The sequence below is a fragment of the Canis lupus genome, chromosome 5 (genome assembly GCF_003254725.2).
Source record: "Canis lupus dingo isolate Sandy chromosome 5, ASM325472v2, whole genome shotgun sequence".
Classification (NCBI taxonomy): domain Eukaryota; kingdom Metazoa; phylum Chordata; class Mammalia; order Carnivora; family Canidae; genus Canis; species Canis lupus.
Genome location: NC_064247.1, coordinates 56242481 through 56258015, shown reverse-complemented (window position 1 = coordinate 56258015; position 15535 = coordinate 56242481). Strand labels below are relative to the sequence as shown.

The window sequence follows — 15535 nt, the reverse complement described above, 5'->3', positions numbered from 1 at the left end:
GGTGATTTAGGTTGTAAGGTCAATAAAGACTTTGTGAGGAATTGATGTTCGAACTAAGCTTAGATGGCAATGAGTCAGCCATTGGAAAGTGGAAGGGGTTTGATGGAAGAGACCCTGAGTCAAACCAAGCTTGATATTTTTCAAGGACAGAGAAGGTGACAGGAGTGTAGAGTAAAAGAGAGAGAGATGGCACAGAGAGAACTTCACTGGACCAGTTGAGAGAGGAAGGCTCTGAGCAGGGAAGGTGTAATATGAAGAGTCTGGCACCAAGAACACCCCAAGGTTCAATGATTTGCTGGAAGCACTCAGGTTGAGAGACGCTGCTATGCTCATGGTTACAGTTTATTACGGGGAGAAGATGTGCACTAAAAGCTGTTCTGTTTCTCGGTGGGACATCCAAGTAGAGGTGTTGAGTGGGCAGTTTGAATATGTATGTCTGGAGTCTGAACAGGAGTCTGCTATGTAGATGCATTTTGGGGGACAAGTATCAGCAAATTGAAGCCACAAGTGTTTGAAACCATGGGAGCATTCTCCAGTGGTGTGTATGTGTGTGTGTACACAAAGTTCTGAAGGTAGCCAGGGAACTTTTGCCTGTGGGGACAGTGGGCCCTGGGCAGAGCAGGAAAACCAGAGGGACATTTGGAAGAGTATCCCACAAGGATTGTGTGGTTAGTAAAGGTCAGGACCCTTGCCCAGAAGTCAGGGAGGAGGAGGCTGACGATTGTCCTGAATTAACTACATGGAGGCTGCTAATCACCATACAAGATCCTGACTGCAATGTTGAGAGATGGGAGAGGTGAGGGAATGGAAGCCACTCTTCCAGAATAGGGATGCATGAAGCAGGCTGTGGAAAGGCACTGGACTCTCTCAATCCTGGACACAGTAGCCACCGGAAGTCTCCTGTATTGAAATGCTTGAAGGTAGAGATCAAACAGACTGGCTTTGTGGAGGAGAGTTAGCTGGCAGGGAGTCTTCACTGACTGAGTCCCACCCATTACAAGTCTTCAGGTGTACCTGGAGGTTCCCTTGGGGCTCCTCTCCAATTTACATTCCCATCAGTATCTTGACAGTGTGACAGGGCAAAGCCACCACTGCTGATGGCTGCCTTGGCTCTTCTGATCAAGGTCAGAGTCATGAGGCGCTTACATTCCCTAGAACTGATGCATCCTGCTTGTGCCCAGAAGCTCTCAAAACTTCGACGAAGCCGCTTCCTCTGTTTCTTACCCTCCAAAACTGTCACATGCTGTGTAGATGCCAAGGCCATTCTTCCATTGTTTCCATGCCCATGTCCCCTCTCTGCTCTCCCCAGGCTCCCCTGCTGCCAAACTAACCTTTCCTCCTTTGGAAAAAAAGTACATTCCCTTCCTTATATAGGTGAACTGTCTCATCTCCAATCCTGCCCCCAAAGTCACTGTGGTACCCAGTCTACAGGACAATGCTCATGGCTGAGTCTTCAGCTCCTGCACAGCACTGTGGAGTCAGGAAAGTCTGAAGTTAGCCATGTCCCCAGAATACCAGCAGGACAGTCCCCTTTAGGCCTGGCTGCCCTTGGGAGGTGTCTGCAGTGTACCTGCCCCAGGTGTCCCAGCCTAAGCATCCCTCACCCCCATGGTACCCTTCTCACCTGGGCTTTTCCCTACTTGCTACTTTTTATCAGTGTGTCCTTCAGGCTCCCTGAGCTGTGCAGGTATTTGCTAGTGTCTGAGCAGTTAGCACCCTGCTGTCCTCTTGCCCAAAGCATAGCCTGGAGGGTGGGGTTTACACTCTCCTTCCATTTTCAAGCCCTCCTCCCTTCCCCTTCTCTCAATGACTCACCTCAGGGAGGGCTGTTGGGAAGAGAATGAAAGGGGGTCCTTAGGAGCTCCGACCCAGGGGGTACTGGGGGCTCAGAACTCAGGGACTTTAGAAGGGGGTGGGCTTCAGCCTGGCTTCTGTTGAAAACAGATGAGGTATCCTTGCTCGTCTGCTGGGGCTGGCAGGACATCAGTCTGCTTTTCCAGAGATTGGAAGCTACAGCCTCACAAAATCATGGCCATTCTTCTCCTGGGGTTAGCGGCAGTGGCCAGAGGGTCCACACCTGTCATGGGTCTTGTCCCTTGCTCCCTTCTTTCCTCCCAAGTTATAGCTCCTTGCTTTTGAACAAGTGTCTAGCGTGCCGATAGCTAAGACGTTCTGGCAAACACTGGGCAGACACCAAGACCTGACATGCATAGGTGGACCTGTCGGCAAGTGCAGCAGGACTTCTGTGGGACAAGCTCATGGAGGGATGCTCCTCAGGACACTGTGCTGCACAGCCCACACATGGCCTCACACTGATCCCTCCCCCACTGACCTTCCCGAGGCTGCATCTCCAGCCCCACATCTGAAGGCTGGAGACACCCAGGCTTGGCCTGTCCCAAATGAAGCTGCCCCCAAACTGTGTTCAAATAGCCTCTCTTGCAGGGGTCACTTCTCTCCCCACCTCTTCTTCCCTACAGACAGGACTGCCTTCTAGACACCATCCTTGCTGGATCCTTTTTGTTTTTTTAAGATTATTTATTTATTTTAGTCATGAGACACACACACACACACACAGAGAGAGAGAGAGAGAGAGAGAGACAGAGAGAGACAGAGGGAGAAGCAGGCTCCTGGTAAGGAGCCTGATGAGGGACTCAAGCCTTGGACCAGGATCAAGCCCTGAGGGCAGCCTGGGTGGCTCAGTGGTTTAGCGCCACCTTCAGCCCAGGGTGTGATCCTGGAGACCAGGGATTGAGTCCGGAGTCGGGCTCCCTGCATGGAGCCTGCTTCTCTCTCTGCCTGTGTCTCTGCCTCTCTCTCTCTCTTTGTGTCTCTCAAGAATAAATAAAAAGTCTTAAAAAAAAAAAAAAAAAAAGGATCATGCCCTGAGCCTAAGGCAGACACTCAACCATGGAGTCACCCAGGTGTTTCTGAGGCCCATAGGTTAAATGTGACTTTCTTGATTTTCCCATGTTCACTGTCTTAGTGGCTTGGGCTGCCATAACAAAACACCATAGACTGGGTGATTTGAATAATAGAAATGGACTCTTAGCCTTTAGAACTGTAAGAAAATAAATTTGTTTTTGAAGCCACATAATCTATGATATTTGTGATGGCAGCCTGGCAAATGAATACAGTAAACACTCAGCAGCCCATATACATCTGGAGTCAACCACATGCAGCACCATTTCCTGCAAACCAGCTTTGCCTTTCAAAGGGTGAACTGACTGACTTTCCATACTCAGGTGAGAAGGGGTTGCTGCTTTTTTTTTTTTTTTTTTCCAAATCTTTAACTTTTTTATTGCATTGATGAGAACTTTCCAAACTTTATTGAATAATATAAATCTTAGTCATCATCTTTGTTTTGTTGATATTTCCTCATGTATAGAGAATACCTCAAATGTTTCACTTTCAAGCGGCTAAAAACTTGATTAACATGATTTTGTTTCAAGTACATTGAGCTGTTTTTATCAGTGTACCTACATTATTTTCACTGTAAGAATCTGTCAAATAGGGGTGCCTGGGTGGCTCAGTCAGTTACGGGTCTGCTTTTGGCTCAGGTCATGATCTCGGGGTCCTGGGGTCAAGCCCTTGCATCGGGGTCCCTTCTCAGTGAGGAGCCTACTTCTCCCATTGCCTCTGACCCTCCCCCTGCTTGTGCTCCCTCTCAAATAAATAAAATCTTCAATAAAAGAATCTGTCAAATATTCCTATTCTTTTGTCACTTCCTTCATATTGATCTTCTTTGCAAGATCTATGCCCAGTGTGGGGCTGGAACTCACAACCCCAAGATCAAGAGTCACATGGTCCACCACTGAGCCAGCCAGACACCCGAGAAGGGGTTGTTGGCTCCCACTAACCCACTCCTCCCTCCGCTGGGAGGCCCACTCTCTTCTCCTTACAGGGCGTGCAGAGGAGCATGGTTCCCGGTGTAGTACAGCTTGAGGAGCAGGATGAAACCCTGAAGGTGAGCAGAAGACCAGTCTGCAGGAGCCCTAAAGGGGCTTTGCCCAGTTACAGCTTAGGACCCCAGGCCAGGAGAGCTCCATAGTGTTCCTCCCATCTGATCTCCATGGTACCCCAGATACTAAGTCACTTTCTTGGGGCTTCTGTTAACTTGGTACCACCCCAAGACTCCTCCCTTCTTATGGAAAAGCACAGACTGCTTCCTAACCATCACACATGGGCAGTCCCTCAATTCAGGGTAGCATGTAAAGACTCTTCCCCCAGCCACACGAGGACACCTCCACACTGTCATTTCTTAGTAAATAAAATTACCTGCATAGCCTACTGCCCTGCCCAGTGTCAGTCACGCTGACCTTGCACACACAAATACATTCTTATACATGGCTGTGCGTACATGGCATCCCTTCACACACACAGACATTCTTGCCCCACCACACTCGGTCCACATAGACCCTGCCCCACCCAGAGGTTATGCACACAGTCTATACAGCTACCCCCCCCAACATGCCCATGCTCCCATCACCTCACCCGACCCATCCTGGGTTGCCTGTGAAGATTCCCCTTTCACATAGACTCTTCCTTGCCCCACACACTTAGAGGGAAGGGACAGGTTTTCCAAGGGCAGCTCTTCCCTGGGACCCTTTCCAGAGAGTCCAGGTCTGGGAGGGTGGACAGAGTGCTCTTTGTAGGCCTGGAAATGGTTGTTTGTGGTGGTCTGGGGGCATTTCTTTCATAGAAAAATGGTCTTAGCCCCTTCCTGCTGTGCCTAGGAGACTTGGGGACCTTGTTTGCCCTGTGTGCCACACAGGCATTGACTTAATTAGGCAGGCAGCTCAGGAACCTGAGGCCAGGAATTGCCCCCATCCTCCTTACTAACTTCCAGATGTGACCTCTGAGGCCTAAGTCACAAAGGCTCACCTGATGTCATTTGAAAAGGCATTTGACACAGAAGAGAGGGCAGTTGAGGTCAGGCCATGGAGACTACAAATCTGGGCTGCAGGAGCATTTGGAGGGGCCAAGGCAGCAGGAGCTTTTAGCCTTTCACTACCCAGCAATCCTAGTCAACAATTCTTGACATTCAAATTTCAATGTTTAAATTGCTAGTGTGATTTTAATGAGAGCAGCTATTGAAAGAATAAAGAATGAGCCCCCTCTCGTCAGGCTGTCCATCCCAATCACCCAGAGCTGTTACTGTAAGGTCATTACTGACCTCACATTGGTAAATGCAACATGCCATAGAGTTGATGCCTTCTTCAGTCACCGGTTTACACTGTGTTTCCAGGATGCCACAGGCTTTGGGTTTTTCTATTTCCCTGGTTGTGGCTTCTCAGTATCTTTTCCCGATCTTTTCTTTCTCCTCTGGATCTCTGCTCTGTTCACCCTGACAGTGATGATCTCATCTGGTTATACATGTACTTGTGGCTCCACGCACACCTCTCCCACCCTCCTTCTCACAGGGACTTGTACCTGTGTGCCCAGCTCTCTGCTCATACTTCCACATGGATGTGGGAGCAGATGCTGTCAAAGCCCACCCACTTCTCCACACTCACCTACGGCTTTTTATTGCAAACTCCTGCACTCTACTCAGGGGTTACTCTGGTCACAGGAATATGCGTGTCCAAAGTGCCAGAGAATTCGTGCCCTGGAAACAGCCTCCCAACAGAGATGGATGGGGGTCAGTGCACAAGCTCCTAGCCCTCCATGCTAGTGTGCAAATCTGAGGCGTGTTCTACGGTCTCCCTGAGGTCCCGGAAAGGACCGAGTCCAGAGGCCCACCCCCTTCTTAGGATCCTCCGCCCTCATGCACTGCTTGCAGGCAAGTACGGCCTAAAATCCATTCTCAACCCTAGGTTTCTACACATGATCTGTTTTCCATCTTCATGTCCTACATTGCGCAGGGCAAACTTTTGGCCTATGGCTAACTCCTTTGTCTCACACCCTCACCGCTCTACGCGAGTCTGACCCCCTCTGCGTCTCCGCCCTCCCCCCCCCCGCCCCCCGCGCCCGCGCCCACGCTGCTTTGGCCCGATCCGCTGTCTGTCCTGGACTCGGTGGGACCACAGGTCAGCTCGGGGTGCCCTCTACTACTCTCTCCCCTCAGCCCCGCCCCCGCCCCCGCCCCCGGCGTCAGGTGCCTCACCTCTGCCCTCGGGGCGTCCTCGCGGGGCCACCCACCCCGAAGGACCGCCCTCTGCCCGCCTTCCTTTCTCTTTCGCGTTTGTCCCTCTGCCTCCGTGCAGCGCGAGCTTCGGAAGGGCAGGGCTGTCCTCTGTTCTTTATGACCGACCACGCCAGGAACGCCGTATTTATTGAACGCTTCTCCCGCCACCTGCGGCCCCTACCATCCTGGTGACCGGCTCTGAGACCCTCTGCAAGCTGAGGGGACGCCCGAGGAGGACAATCCCGCTTCCTTTGTTCCAGGAGTCGCTCACACCCGCAGGTTCCCCGGACTACAAATCCCAGAATACGTCACGCCTCACGCGTCGTTCGTGTCCTTGCTGCGGTGGCGCTGAGCATTCTGGGAGGTGTAGTCCATGACGCTCAGGTTTTTTTTTGTTTTTTTGTTTTTTTTTGCGGAGCCTTGGGGAACCAAGGCTTTTTGGCTTTTGCCAACGATGTACCCACTCGCGAAAGAGACTTCTGCCTTCTTCGCCTAGTTGGGGGGAAAGTGTTTGGACTCCCTGTCTCCCAGAGTAGGCCAGACGCCCTTCTTAGGTCTGTGCATCTCCAAGTGTGGGAGCATTTACTGTGCCCGTCACCTAAATTACGGGCTGGCGTGTCACCCGCCTCTACGTGGACACCACCCCACAGAGGGCCTGCGTGCACCATTTCACTCATGGTTCAACGGCGTTTGCTCACCAGCTGCCTACTAGGCTGCATAGACAGCCCAGGAGTCAGATAACAAACACTTTAACTGGATATGTCCCAAATGCGATATAGTTTTAACTGGAAGACTCTGGCTATTGTATTTAAAATGGCCTATGGGGGGAAGGGCTGAAGAGGAGAACCCATTAAGAAACTGTTAAAAAGAAAACCACAGGCCCCAAATGGTGTCACTTAGACCAAACTGGGGCTGGATATCTAATATAATTGCAGTTTCAACCTCCCCCAGAAATGTCGTTTTAACCTGTCAGTCAGGGATTTTTTCATCTGGTATGGGGGGGGGGGGGGGGCACCTGGGCCCTCTCCATCCTCCCAAGAAAGATGAGGTAATCTGCACGATCCATTTGCTTTCCCCCTCAGGGAAAGTAGCCTTGAACAATCTATTCTTTTTGCTGCTAAATATCTTGGGCTACCTTCCTTCTATAAAAACCTTCCATTGTATACCCCTTTTATTTGCTAAATGGGATGAAACCCCATTCATGAATCATTTAATAAAGCCAATTAGATCTTTAAAATCTACTGTGTTGAATTTTTGTTGACAAGGCTTCTCTTTGTGTGACCTTGGGTAAGTCAGTTAACACCTCTATGACTCAGTCTCCCCATCTAAAACTGAGTATAGTGATAGTATCCATCCAGGTCCCAAGTCAGTAAACCGAGGCTTAATACCTAACCATACTGCAGTTTCAAGTCCCCAGGAATGTCACCTTTAACCAGTTCAACATGGTTGATCAGAATTAGGAAATTGTCTGATAGATGCCGTCTGTTCCCTTTAGGAGTGTGACTTGCCTAAAATAAAAGATTCTTTGCTAATAATTTCCTTGTTCCTTCTCCCTCTCTGCCTTTAAAAACCTTTCCTATATTTAACTCAGGGGAACTCTCCTCTGCTTGCTAGATGGGAAGTTGCCTGATTCACAAATCATTTAGTAAAGCCAATTAGGTGTTCAAATTTTCTCAGCTGAATTTTATTTTTTACAGAGTTACTGAAGGGGAATTTTTTAAAAAGATTATTTATTTATTTATTCATGAGAGACACAGAGAGAGAAAGAGAGAGAGGCAGAAACACAGGCAGAGGTTAGAAGCAGGCTCCCTGCAGGGAGCCCAATGTGGGACTTGATCCCAGGACCCCAGGATCATGACTTGAGCCAAAGGGAGACGCTCAACCACTGAGCCACCCAGGGGCCCAGTGAGGGGGAATTATTAAGAACAGTGCCCAGTACACTGAGGGGGGCACTTGGCGGGATGAGCACTGGGTGTTATGCTATATGTTGGCAAATTGAACTCCAATTAAAAAACAAACAAACAAACAAACAAACAAGCAAACAAAAAAACAGTGCCCAGTAGAGAGAAAGATCCATGCATAATTTAATAATTCTCATTATTAAAATCAATGCCACCAGCCAGGTGAGGGGTAAAAGTGGTTTCAGCCAGGTGGTAGTGATAGAGTAGGCAGTTGTTAGACACAAGCTGGAGGCAAAAGTGGCGAGAAGTAGGTAACACCTTAGAAGGTTGAGGGCACAACATCCTGACTTTGTGGCTTCCAACACCCAGGGGGCTGACAGACCAAGAGCCTGGGGTGCAGAGCATGCACTCTCCTCTTCCACCTCTGCCCCAGGGTAACCTATAGCTTCATTATAATATATTTACATTGTGGTTTCAGCCTCCCCCATGGGGGGATGAGGCCCTGACAGGCCAGAAAGAACCTTGCAGGGCCAAAACTCCTCCTTCCAATTGGTAGGAGTCCCTTAGATGATTGTAAACAACCTCAGTCAGAGACTGCCCTGGCTATATAACCACTGCAAACATAAAAAGAAAAGACACCCCTAACCTGGGTGCAGTTGCCACTTTTGTGCCTCTCTATCCCCCTTTCTTGAGCATGTACTTTCCTTAATAAACTGCTTTGTGCTTACTGGGGAGATCCAAGAACCGAAACCTCCATTCACACAACCCAGACTCTCCCACTGGTAACAGTAGCAATGCGGCTCATGAAAAGTAGTCACGTGCTGGAGCCAGTTTTCAGATGGAGCCCACAGACTGTGCTGAGGAGTTGGATGAAAGAGTTTGGCCTGAACAACCAGGAAGACGACAGAGTCATTTCCTGAGTGCAGGAAGCCTGGGAAAGGTTGGCTGTTAGGAGGCATCAGGAACTGAATTTTGGATATGTGAAGTTCAGGAAGACTAGTGGACACTCAATACAAATATTGAGTAGTTATTTGGATATGAGACTGGAATTTAGGGAAGTCCAGGCTGTGGGGACAAACCTGGGAGTCATTGGGATATAAATAGCCTTTGAAGCTACTAGGCTGAATGAGGTCACTGGAGGAGTGAGTGAGATGGAGAAGCAGCCTGAGACTGAGCCTAAGGGTGAGTCAGCAAGTAGAAGGCTCTGGCTAGGAAAGCAGCAAGGACAGAAGCCCCACCTAGGTAAGAGTCCAACTCTGCCATGTGGAGCTCTGAGGCTTTGGGCAAGTCAGCTAAGCTCTTTGAGCCTCAACTTGTTCACCTGGGGAGGAAATAGGAATGGCCATATTTAGTTTGCAGGAGTGTGTGACAATTAAGATAAGTAATGCAGCTACAGGACCCTGCACAAGGCCTGACTACAATAAGTGCTTGGAGCAACTGTGAACCTGGAGTGACAGGTGCCTCACCCCTATCTTACCCTTTCCCCATGGATTTCTACTCAGGGGCAGACACACAAGAACTCAAGACATTCAGAGGGAGCAACCTGCAAATGCCAGGCCCCAAACATTCCTCCTATGGTCAGCTCACTGCCCACGTCTTAGGCTGGAGCTCAGAGCTGGCTTCCTGGTTTCACTTCCTCTGGTCAACAGCAGATGGGCCTTGGAGCAAACTGCAAGTCTACAGGGATGGCTTAGAGCCAACATGCAAGCAGGGAAGAAAGAGGCACATTCGCATATTTAATTATACAATTTTTGTCAATCATAACTCAATGAAGCTAAAAATAGATGTAAAAAAATATAATAGAACTCAGAAAAAGAAAGAAAAAAAGGAGTCATATTCTATGGCTCTCCTCCTGTCTTAGTCTGTTCTGGTTGCTCTAACAAAGTACCTGAAACTGTCAGCTTATGAACAACAGAAATTTAGTGCGCATGTTTCTGGAGGCTGAAAGTCTGAGATCAGGGTGCTGGCCTAGTTGGATGAGGGCCCTCTTTCTGGTTCACAGCCAGTGCCTTCTCACTGTTGTCCTCACATGGTAAAAGGGTGAGAAGCCCATGGGCTGTCTTTCCTAAGAGCACTAATCCCATTCATGAGGGAGGGGATCTATCCTCATGACCTAGTCACCTCCAATATCTTCTACATTATCACACTGGGCATTAGGATTCCAACACATACATTTGGGGGGGACACAAGCATTTTGACCATGGCACCCCCTGACGCATAAAACAGGACCAAAGTGTTTTGTGGTGAGAACCACATTTGATGTTCTACTCTGTGCGTGACCCCTGCGGGCCAAGCTTTTCCACAAGAGGTGACCCCGGGCTGTGCATTGTCCAGGACATGCTGACGGGTGACAGGTATCAACTCTTTGCTCTGACTTTTCTCTTAGATAAAACTGTTGTTGATTTTGCCCTTTTGTTTACATATTGTTTTCCCAGGAAGACAGATTTCTATAGCTTTGATTCAATTGTTGTTTTTTTTAAACAGGTTTTGCTTTGTCATGAGTGTATTTCTGACCATCTGGGTTTGATATTTTGTACCCTAGCCTCTCATTTAGATTTGAGAGGCACAATAGTTTTTGTTTGCTTGCTTGCTTGTTTGTTTATTAAATTAGCTAGCCACTTCAGATTTCTTGGTAAAGACGCAGGGAATGCTGTAGTCTATAACTCATTCAGACCTCTCAGGATGGGTTATTGTATGAAGGCTGCACTTGGCAGTGTTGGGTCTTGTGCTCATGAGAGGATCTCTCATAATTATATATGGCTGTCATCAGGAAAAGGTTAAATTATGTCTGCTATTTTTCTTTTCTGAAGTGGAGAAGTCTTATGTCAATGAGCCTTATTTCTGGGTGGTCAGAATAAGGGAGACCCAAGCAGAGATAAGGAACAGAAAGAAAGCCAAGATGATTTTAGGGTTCACTATTTTATTCTCTTCTCTCAGGGATTCCTAGCCTGCCTTGCCTCCAAGCAGTTCCTATTTTGTCCAATATTGTCATTGTTTATATGGTTCAAAGAAAAGATGAATTCATCGGTGTCTTGCTTCCACCCATGTCCTCACACTATTCCAACCCTTCCACACACAGTGCAGTTGTTTGGCTCCTAGTGTAGCCTTACTTGGGAAACAAACATCTGCTTGTACATTCTAATTCACTCCCCTGTTCTCACAGAAGGTAGCATGCTATGTGGACTGCTTTGTGCTTTGCTTGTATCTCGGGGATCCCTTCACCTTTCCACATAGGGACATGCCTCTTTTTTGCTTTGGTGCATAGTACTGTAGTGTGTGGATGTAAGAGACTTCATTCATCCAGTTCACTATTGATAGGCATTTGGGTTGTTGCTAACATTTTGCCTTTACAAATAAATATTGCTTCAAGTGAAAAGCTCGTGCATGTGTTATTTTTACTTAGGGAGGCAGATCTTCAGGGTAGAGTCTTAGAAGTGGGATTGTCAAAGGGCAGATGTATCTGTGACTTTGTTAGATGAGGTAACCTTCTCTTTGGTAACCTACTATCTTGCACTGTCAACATACATGGATGCCTGTTGTTCCACAGCATCACTCATGGAGCATTTTGCCAACATTTTGGATTATTGTCAGTTTGGTAAGTGAGACGTAAGTCGTGAGAAGTCAGTGTGATACAATTTGCATTTATCTTTTTGAGAGAGAAATTGAGCATCTCGCTATATGTTCAAGGGCTATTTGCACTGTCTTTTCTGTGAACAGTCTATTCATGTCTTTTGTCTCTTTTTATGTTTTTTAAAGCATTTTTCTCCTTGATTTTTAAAAAAGATTTATTTATTTGAGAGAGACAGTGTGGGTATGCATTCATTGGGGGGGAGCAGAAGGAGAGGGAGAGAGAGAGACCCAAGCAGACTCTGTTTTGAGTGCGGAGCCCTGATGTGGGGCTTGATCCCACAACCCCAAGATCATAAATCCAGTCAAAACCAAGAGTTGAATGCTCAACCAACTGCACTACCCAGGTACCCCTTCTTGGTTTTAAAAAGCTCTTTATATATTGGAAAGATCAGCCTTTTATTTTTGATATAAGTTGTATGTTTTTTCTACCAGCTGCTTGGATTTTGGCTTTGATCGTGAGACTGCCAGCTCTTTCTAAAACATCTGCCCTTAGCTTTCATTTTGCTCACTGGCTACTGCACCTCTGAGGCCCATCTCTCTCTGCCTGACAGTGGGTGTTTGTATCCTGCACTAGGTGGCCTTCTGTCTTCTTGCACCCCCTCTCTGGGTGGCCTTGGTCATAACTGAGGCCTCAGTGGGCATCTCTGTGTTACCCTGTGCACCTCCAGCTGGGGCTCTCCTTGGAGATCCCGGCCACCTGCCCCATCATTAGTAGATCCTGCCTTCAGGTATCATCTCAGGCTGTGTGGGTCCCAGGCTGGACTCAGAAACACACTTTCTCTTGTGACCTCTCTCCTGGCAGTGGCAGAAGTCTCTCTCAATCCCATCTCTGAGCTTCCCTACCTCAAACCTAATGGTTGCTTCTCAGGTTGTCAGTGGGGAGATGGCTCCTTTTTGTACAAAACGTCTGATGTGCTGAGAAGTTCATGATGTCCTGGTCTAGGAAGATCTTGCATGGAGGGTTGAGGGCTCCACTGAGCAGCACTACCCTTCACTGTCAGCTCCTTTGACTCGCTTGGGGTCCACATCCCTTGTCTAAATAGTATCCCCTTCTGCCCTGAAAAGAGCCATGTTGGTTCACACAGTCACAGCATCCTCCTGTGGCATCTGTCCTCCTTATGCCACTTGTCATTGCACACTTCAGGCCCCCAGATGTGCTGCAGCAAGCAAAGGCCCCTTTGACACTTGGAAGGTTGTGATGTCCCCCAGGGGGTTCCATTCCTAGAAATGCAGGACAATATGGGCCACTTGGGGAATGGTTTTTCCACATAAGTATAGATGTGCTGAGGCTGGGCTTAAGCGGTCAGTGACTGTATCAGAGCTCAGTGGGGTTTGAAAGTCCCAAACAGTTCTCACCACAGAAAGTTAAATACTTCTCTTGGCTTCAGAAACAAACAAACAAACAAACAAAAAACACTCTCCAATTGGCTCTTTCTACAACAGAATTCTCAGTGCTGTGAGAGTCCTTAATGGGCATCTAAAACTTACCATGTCCAAGATGATATTCAGGGTCTTCACCCTGGGCGATACTGTGTCAGTATGCCCCTGCCAGCAGGATCAGTACTATCTAAGCTGATGAAGAGAGATATGCAGATATTATTCCCCATTTTCCCCTTACCTCACTCTCCATACTTGTGTCATCTGTGAGCCACTCTATAGTGCTTTTAGATGTATTGCCAAGGATGGTCCAGCTCCCACCTGGTCTTGCCCCATAACCGGTGACAAGCAGGTACTCCTCTGCAGCCAGAATACACCTGTTGATCCTACCACCCGACCACATTGTTTTGTCCTTGGCATCAAAATTCATGTCCTCAGATGGGAGCTACACTCATGGCGAGCACGGTATAACATATAGAGTTGTCAATTCTCTACATGGTGTATCTGAAACCAGGGTGACATTGTGTGTCACGTATGTTTCCGTAGAACAAATAAACCACATAAACAACACCCCCACCCCCACCCCCGGCTGCAAACTCATATCCTTAAGCAGCAGCAACCTCAGGCAGAGCCAGACTCGTGGCGTGGAATGAATGAGGCTGCAGGTGGCACAGCTAGACTGAAGAGCAGATGTGACCTCATGGAGCTGTGTGTGGATCGCATGGATTGCTGCAAGGCCCCCAGACCCATTGTTGTTGGATCTTCTGATTCTTTCAGGAGATGCTTGAACTGTGGATATAAAAACTATAAAATCTCTTCCCCTTTCTTTCACAATTCTTTGAACAGGCCATCCTCCTGCCTGGTTTTCCTTTTATTTTCCCCTCCATTTCCTACCCTTTCTAATGTCCCCCCAAGCTTCTTGGACACCTGAACTATTGTGTTGGGTCTGTCTTTTGTTATGCATGTACCCTTGTATGTCATGCGGTGAGGTTTGTGTATATGTGCATTTCATTTATGTACATATCATCGGGCCACAGATCTGGTGCTTGCACCCCTTGCTCAGGACTGTTTTAGTATTGATCCCTATTCATTATATCATCACCCCCATGATGGGCCAGAAGGTGCCTCTAACTCCCACACACAAAGCTGCAATGAGCTCCCTCCAAGCTGTCCTCCTATAGCCCCCAAACTGACCTGGGGTGGGAGTGCCATGCCATGGGACAAGCGTGCTTAATCACAGCAAGGGCTGACAGATTGCAGTCATTGGTCTCCACACCCCAGCAATGCCTTCCACCTGGCCGTACCCATACCAACCCTTGTGTATACACAAAGGGTACAGTGATATGTGATTTCTGTTTTAATGACTTTTTTTAATCATGTAGTTTTAACAGTATTCGAAATAGCCTTATAAAAAAGGCCTTTCATGAGAAAAATGTTGCACAAGGGCAAAATTTTTTTTTTAAGATTTTATTTATTTATGCATGAGCGACATAGAGAGAGAGAGGCAGAGACACAGGCAGAAGGAGAAACAGGCTCCATGCAGGGACCCCGATGTGGGACTCGATCCCAGGTCTCCAGGACCCTGGGCTGAAGGTGGCGCTAAACCACTGAGCCACCAGGGCTGCCTGGAAACTTTTTTTGTATGTGATTACTTGTCTCTGTGACTATCATATAAATATTTGATATTTGGAGCTTTCATAACCTTTGTGATAGTGGACAGAGCTGTTACATTTCTCTCACTGGGGTCATGGTTAGGGGGTTAGGGGTAGGGTTATGGATTCTGGTTAAAGCCAGGCTTGGGATCAGGGTCAGTGGTCTGGGCCAGGATCTGGTTCTGAGTCAAGATCAGGGTCAGGGTCAGATTCAGGGTTAGATATGAGCATAACTGGCTTTCTTCCCCCTTCTCTAACTGTCTGGCCCTCTGGGATGGACAAGACTTGCCTAGGGTTACACATGCATCAAGGACTTGAACTGGAACATTGTTTTTTTTGTCCTAAATCCTGGTCTCTAACAGAAAAAGAATAAAATGTCTGCCTGGACACTGACTATTTCAAATACAACTCAATCCCAGTCAAAGGTTGTGGAGGGCCTCAGAGCTTGTGCAAAGTCCTTCCACCCTGCTGCCTGGGAAGGATGCTGCTGGCCCCACTCTGCCTGGGCTGCCCCAGGTTCCAGCATAGCCCTGACCCTCGAGGGCACTCAGTAGACACTTGTGGATTTATATAGGACTGGCTGCAGTGGCAACTGTTTTAAGGCTGATGAGGCCTTCCTAGCACTGGCTGGATCCTTCATCCCATCCGAGTGATCCACAATAGTCAGTAGATAGGACAGCCCTTGGCTTCCGTCCATCCTGGCAGGCATCTGTGGTCCTCTGGCTCAGGCCAGCCTGGGTCTTGTCAACCCCAATGGCCAATTACTGAGCTTACTGTGCTCCTTGCAATGTAACAGGTCCATAGGCAGTGTAGACAGCTCCTTGGGATGTTTCTATTCCCAACATCGGTGC

At 48.1% G+C, this 15535-nt stretch overlaps 1 protein-coding gene across 5 annotated transcripts in view; it reads right to left on the bottom strand.

The window, feature by feature from the left end:
• Window positions 1-6646, bottom strand: part of SAMD11 (sterile alpha motif domain containing 11) — a 53340-nt gene extending 46694 nt beyond the window's left edge. For 2 of the 5 annotated variants that reach the window (XM_025427615.3, XM_049110440.1), the window contains exon 1: window positions 6104-6646. The gene's annotated coding sequence lies outside the window, so the exon portion shown is untranslated. Of the gene's footprint in view, window positions 1-5173; window positions 5345-5513; window positions 5617-6103 lie in introns of all 5 variants that reach the window. The other 3 variants (XM_035715907.2, XM_035715906.2, XM_035715904.2) reach the window with 3 other exon arrangements.
• Between the last annotated feature and the right edge of the window lie 8889 nt (window positions 6647-15535).